General features: G+C 45.0%; 1 long non-coding RNA gene across 1 annotated transcript; it reads left to right on the forward strand.

Annotated features, from left to right (window-relative positions):
• The first annotated feature begins 2,710 nt into the window (after nucleotides 1-2,710).
• On the forward strand, nucleotides 2,711-3,916 carry LOC137847742 (uncharacterized). Its single transcript, XR_011091056.1, has 3 exons — nucleotides 2,711-2,959; nucleotides 3,170-3,236; nucleotides 3,673-3,916. It is a non-coding gene; the product is annotated as an uncharacterized lncRNA (long non-coding RNA).
• Nucleotides 3,917-5,414: the final 1,498 nt, after the last annotated feature.

The raw sequence follows: 5,414 nt of genomic DNA on the forward strand, positions 1-5,414 counted from the left end.
CTGCCATGAAAAGATCCCAGAAAGTTTTTTGCAGGCTTTTGGAATAACATCAGATCTGACACTATGAATGATGAACAAACACATGAACAAACAAACACAAATAAACAAACACATAAACTATGAATGATGAACAAAAATGAACAAACATTTCATTTGTTTGAATAATCTGTAGCTATAGTCACTACAACTAAAGATATAACTAATCTACTCTCCATTTCAAACTGTGGTCTCCACCAGTAATTATGATACATGAAGAAATTTTAAATCTTTCAGATCTTAAGATAAATTAGATTTTTGAGTAGCAGGCAAGGGTGTAGTAGGATTTTTAGGTTGTACTTTAACATAATATGTAAGAGGAAAAAATAGAAAAAGTATAAGGAACAGTGTTTAAGAGGAAAAATAGTATTTAGGAGATAGAATGGTGGTGATAGCTATAACAAGAGACCTATCAAGCAATTTACAAGTAATTGTGCTGGTGAAATTATGGTTGTTTGAGAACATGATTGGTCCTAATGTGGTCCAGACCACTCTGAACAACTAAAAGCATGACTTGATCATGCAGAAATCTGGTTAAATATCTTTTTAAAAAGCATTAGTTAGTATTAAAGCATTATGGAAAATAATTGAAAATTGAGGTTTTTCATAGAGAATGACTGAGTAGTGTTAAAATGTCATCCCACACAGTTTTTGTAACTGGGGGACTGATGAGAGATGTATCTGTGCTTGGAACTTATGAAGAGCCCACCATGGAAAACTTTACAGAACATCAGGGTGGGAAAGGATGAACACCAGGATTTCAAGTCAGTTGTCATCTCACTGATGAGAAGAGCTGGCTTGATATTTAACGGTGCAAACTTGTATTGGGTTTATGTGGCAAGGATTTGGTAGGGGGAAGCTGCATGACTGGCCTCTGAGAAGAGTCCAGAAGCTGCCCCCTGTTAGATTAGGGTGAGTCTCAGTGGGCTCCAGAAGGGACTGGCCACTGTCCAGAGCTGAGACAGTAAGTGATGTTGTTTGTTCTCTGTGAGAGCAGATTTAAGAAGGGAAAAATCAGCTGGGAGTACAAGGAGTGAGAAGCAGCCCTGCAGCCCCCAGGTGAGTGCCGCAGGAGGGCAGGAGGTGCTGCAGGCAGGCAGCAGCAGTTCCCCTGCGGGCTGTGCAGGGAGAGGCCCCTGGTGGAGCAGGCTGTCCCCCTGCAGCCCATGGGTCCCCCATGGAGCAGATCTCCACGCTGCAGCCCCCCCATGGGTGGAGGAGCCCCCGCTGGAGCAGGTGGATGTGGCCTGGAGGAGGCTGCGGCCCATGGAGAGCCCCCGCAGGAGCAGGCCCCGGGCCGGAGCTGCAGCCCGTGGAGAGGAGCCCACGTGGAGCAGGGGCAGAGAGGGACCGAGAAGGAGTGGTGGAGATGAAGTGCTACAGACTGACCACAGCCCCCAGTCCCCCTGTTCCCCTGCGCTGCACGGGGGGAGGAGCTGGAAGAGCTCAGATGGGGGGAAGGTAGGTGGTTTTGGTTTCTTTCCTTTGGTTCTCACTTGTCTAGCCTGGGAGTAGTAGTAGTTAGGCCGGAAATCTTACTGTCTCCCTATGCTGAGTCTGCTTTGCCCATCACGATCCTTGTTGAGCGATCTCCCTGTCCTTGTCTCAACCCCTGAGCCCTTTGCATCGTATTTTCTCTCCCTTTCTCTTTGAGGAGGGGGAGTGAGCGAGTGGCCGTGATGGAGCTCGGCTGCCCACCCACCGAAAAGCACTGCAGCTGCAAAGGACTGGAAAAGTTTTCAGAAGCAACAAGGTGTTTAACAAGGAAATGTATAGTTTCCTTTTTCAGGCTTCCTAAATAATTGGGCTTATTTCCTATTCCCAACTCGGAGGAGGAGAATTGTTGATTTCACCTTCTTTTTTCTTCCTTGGAAATCAAAGGTGAACAGCTCTAAAAGGAAGGGGAACGTATCAGAAGCAAGCTTTTTTTGGCTTGTAATCCTTTCTTAAGGAAAAGATTTATCACACACCTTCCACAGATGTAGGGGGGCAGAGAATAATTTTGGAACTACTCCAATTCAAGTCAGCTTGGGGAGAGTGGTACTTCTCTACTTGTTTCTGAGACATTCGCATTAGCAACAGAGAGTGTTGTGTTGCCGCTGCCAGGGGCCTACGGTGATGACTTCAGAAACAGAATTGAATGATGTCACTGTGACACCTTGGTAACAGCTGCCTCTGAGCAAGTGTAGCGAGGAGGGACAGAGAAGTGTGCTGGATGAAACCATGTGAGGACTTGTGGATCCCACGTTGAGGTGCATCGAGAGGGCCCACCCTTCTGTAAGTGTTTGGATGCTTCAATTTAGATTTCTGTAGTTTGTGTAAAGTCCTTTCACAAGCATGAAGTTTGGTACTTGGGCTCAGTGATGTAGCTGCACAGAGTGAGAGGTGCAACATGTGGCTGAGGGCCTCTGCACGTTCTCTCTTTCCCACACACGATCAAGAAAGAAGGGTAGACAAATAAGAGTGTGCTGTGGTCCTGCCATAGACCTCAAGTACTACAGCATAAACAAGAGACTTAAAAGTAGCCCATCACATTAAACTTCAGGACAGCAATGCACTTCATCAGCTGCTCTGGCCTGTTGAGTGGAGTCTCTCAGGATGGAGTGTATGAAGATGCACTCCATCTGCTTTCAGATTAGCACTTGCAGTGAGCAAGCTGCCTGGCCTTAACATTTTTCATTTCATTTTTCACCCGGCTTTTGCTGGTTCTTCTTGGTCTAGAAAAAAAAAAAAAAAGTGAACTCAGATCAAAATAGAAGGATTTCCTTTTCATTAATTCCATGTTCTTAACTTGACAGATTTGGTTATTGACGTAGAAGGGACATATCTGGCCTGACTGCAACACCCATGCTCGCAGTGTGGGACAGTTCTCATAAAGGTGATTCAGGGTAGTTTCTGGAAACGAAGACATCAGATGGCAAAGGTAATCTCCAAAATTTGTTTTATTTTTTTTTTTGTGCTAATGCAGGAAAGGCAAGTAAGAGTAAAAGTAAGAGTCCAGATAGTGTAAGAAGCAGCAGCTGTGAAGGAAACTTCCTTCTGGCTGATATGGCTCCATATCTAGTTGTGGAGGTCATAGTGCAGGTGGAAGCATGTTCTCGTCCAAATACTTAGCTCTCTGTTTTCACAACAGGTCGAGCAGCAGAATGTCTTTGAAACAACTGTGCCTATGACCAAGTTCATGCATCGTGGTAGACAAGGTAAAAGCTCTGGACAAGCAAAGGGGAGGGGTGGATGGGCATGCAATACGATCACTTCAATCTTATCTCTCTAAGAAACCTTACTGAGAAAACAAAACAGAACAGAACAAAACAGAACAGAACAAATGAAACAACAGCTAGCTTGCTGGAGACATTGTCTGGGAAACAGTGAAAACACTTGCAGACAAAAACATATCCAAGGACTAACACTTTGAGCTTAATTCTAAACCAACATCCTCAACTCAAACTCTTGTTTATGTTCATTACAGACTGGTAGAATAACATGTCACATTGGATGACTTTGCAGCATAGATGTCAGGAATGCAGCTTGGGATCACCTGCTTCTACTTAGAGTTCAGTCTGAAGGGATGAGCAAGTAATTGTTCCTGGGCTGATGGAAATCTGTTCTAAAGTCTGTTTTCTAACACCCTTCTAGACGCTTCTCTGTCCATCGCTCTGACCTGCCAACTCTGGTGCAAGTGTGCAGTTGTGGCAAGAGGGATTTCCTAGTCCTGATTTGACCTGGTGGACACCAACTTTCCTAGTCAATTGCCGATGTTGCTGAGGAGGCAGCAGTATCAAAGCCCTTGTTGATGAAGATAGAACAAGTTTGGGGAGGCTTTGGCATTTCTGCACAATGCTGCTTCCTGATTGTGACCCAAGACGCAGATTCTGAACTAGGCAAAGTAAGCTAGAGTAAGCTAGACTGCATGTCCTGGTCATTTTCTTTTCTTTCTTTATTTTTCATTCGTCGCTTGTAAGAAAATCTAAATCTTTCAACCATTTGTTTGAAAACACAGTTTTATGGAAATGATTGTGGGTGTGCTCCTTAACCTTGTTTGGAACCTGTTTAACCTCGCTTCAGTTAGAGGAGACCTGTGCTCAAATTTATGCTTACCATGATCAAGTGGCATCCTTTTTCCTTTTGGTATTCTTGACTTTGGCGCTTGCAAGTGAGGTTGAAAAGAGTTCTCAGTATGATTCTTCTTTTCCTTTGCAGTATCCCAAACTCCAGATTACATCTGATCTTCATCTCTGATCTGAAAAGCTTCGCAGGCCAAAAGAGAATTGAGATGAGGAGTGAAATACAGAATGCTGGTGAATATTTCCAGTTGCCACCCGTAACTTTTGTGAGAGAAGCAGGTACGTTGCTGTAGTGGTAGGAAGTCAATAAGATCACGATCATGCCCTTGAAGGCGAGTAATGGTATAAAGATGAAGAATGCAAGGCTCTGTTTAAAGACAGTCTTTAGGCTGCTTCTGGATCAGCAGTTTGTTTGGTTCTTGCACAGCCTCATCTCCACTTGCTTAGAAGCTGTGAAGATGGGAAGAACACTTGGTGTTTTTCATCCACTCTCAACCTCATCTCCATTTCCTCCGAAGCTGTGAATATTGGAAGTACACTTGGTTCTTCCAATGATGTGAAGAGCCAAGTGTCTTGGGTCTTCCATCAACTCAGAGATATCAAGAGAATAAGGTACTTGCTTGATAGGACAGTACTTAATGTAGGTATTTATGAAGTGAAGAAGAACACTGAAACCAGCCGAAGCCGTATCGGACATGGTAAGGCCATGCTTCTGTTAGGAAGTAATTCAGAGTGCTTCCATGGTGTACTTTGGACAGATGAACTCTGGTCCTCTGGACTAAGCACCCCCAAGGGACAATTCTCTGAAAAATCTCTCGGAATGATCTGTCCTTATCTCTTCCACTGTAGTCTCCATTAGGAAAGGATAAATATTCATTGCCCATGTGGAAAGGAGCTCCTCATGTAGTTGTTTCTAACCCAAATCTCCTTCTTGTGTTCTGTTGACAGAAACCACTTGGCGAGCCAAGCCAAATCACCGAAAATGGAAGTAGTGGAACTACTTCCAAACCGTGCTGCTGCTTCTAAACCAAACTGCAGTGTAGGTGGGGACAGAGCAAGGGGACACAACCCAGCCAGGGCGAAATTGAAAGTCACCTGTCTGAGCCGCGGAAGGAAGTCAGCGCTTCCCAGTTTGAGACTGTTCCCTGACTGGTCCCACAGCAGCTGGAACGCTTCCGATTGCTGCTGATGGATTCCCATGGATCAGCCAGTGACACAAGCTGCCAGAGCGACTGAAGCGATCTGGAGTTACGCTTCTTCCCCTTCTGCCTTCAGATCCGTGAAAGGAAGGAGAAGAGGGGAGAAGAAGAGGGG

This window comes from Anas acuta, chromosome Z (assembly GCF_963932015.1).
Source record: "Anas acuta chromosome Z, bAnaAcu1.1, whole genome shotgun sequence".
In the NCBI taxonomy this organism is placed as follows: domain Eukaryota; kingdom Metazoa; phylum Chordata; class Aves; order Anseriformes; family Anatidae; genus Anas; species Anas acuta.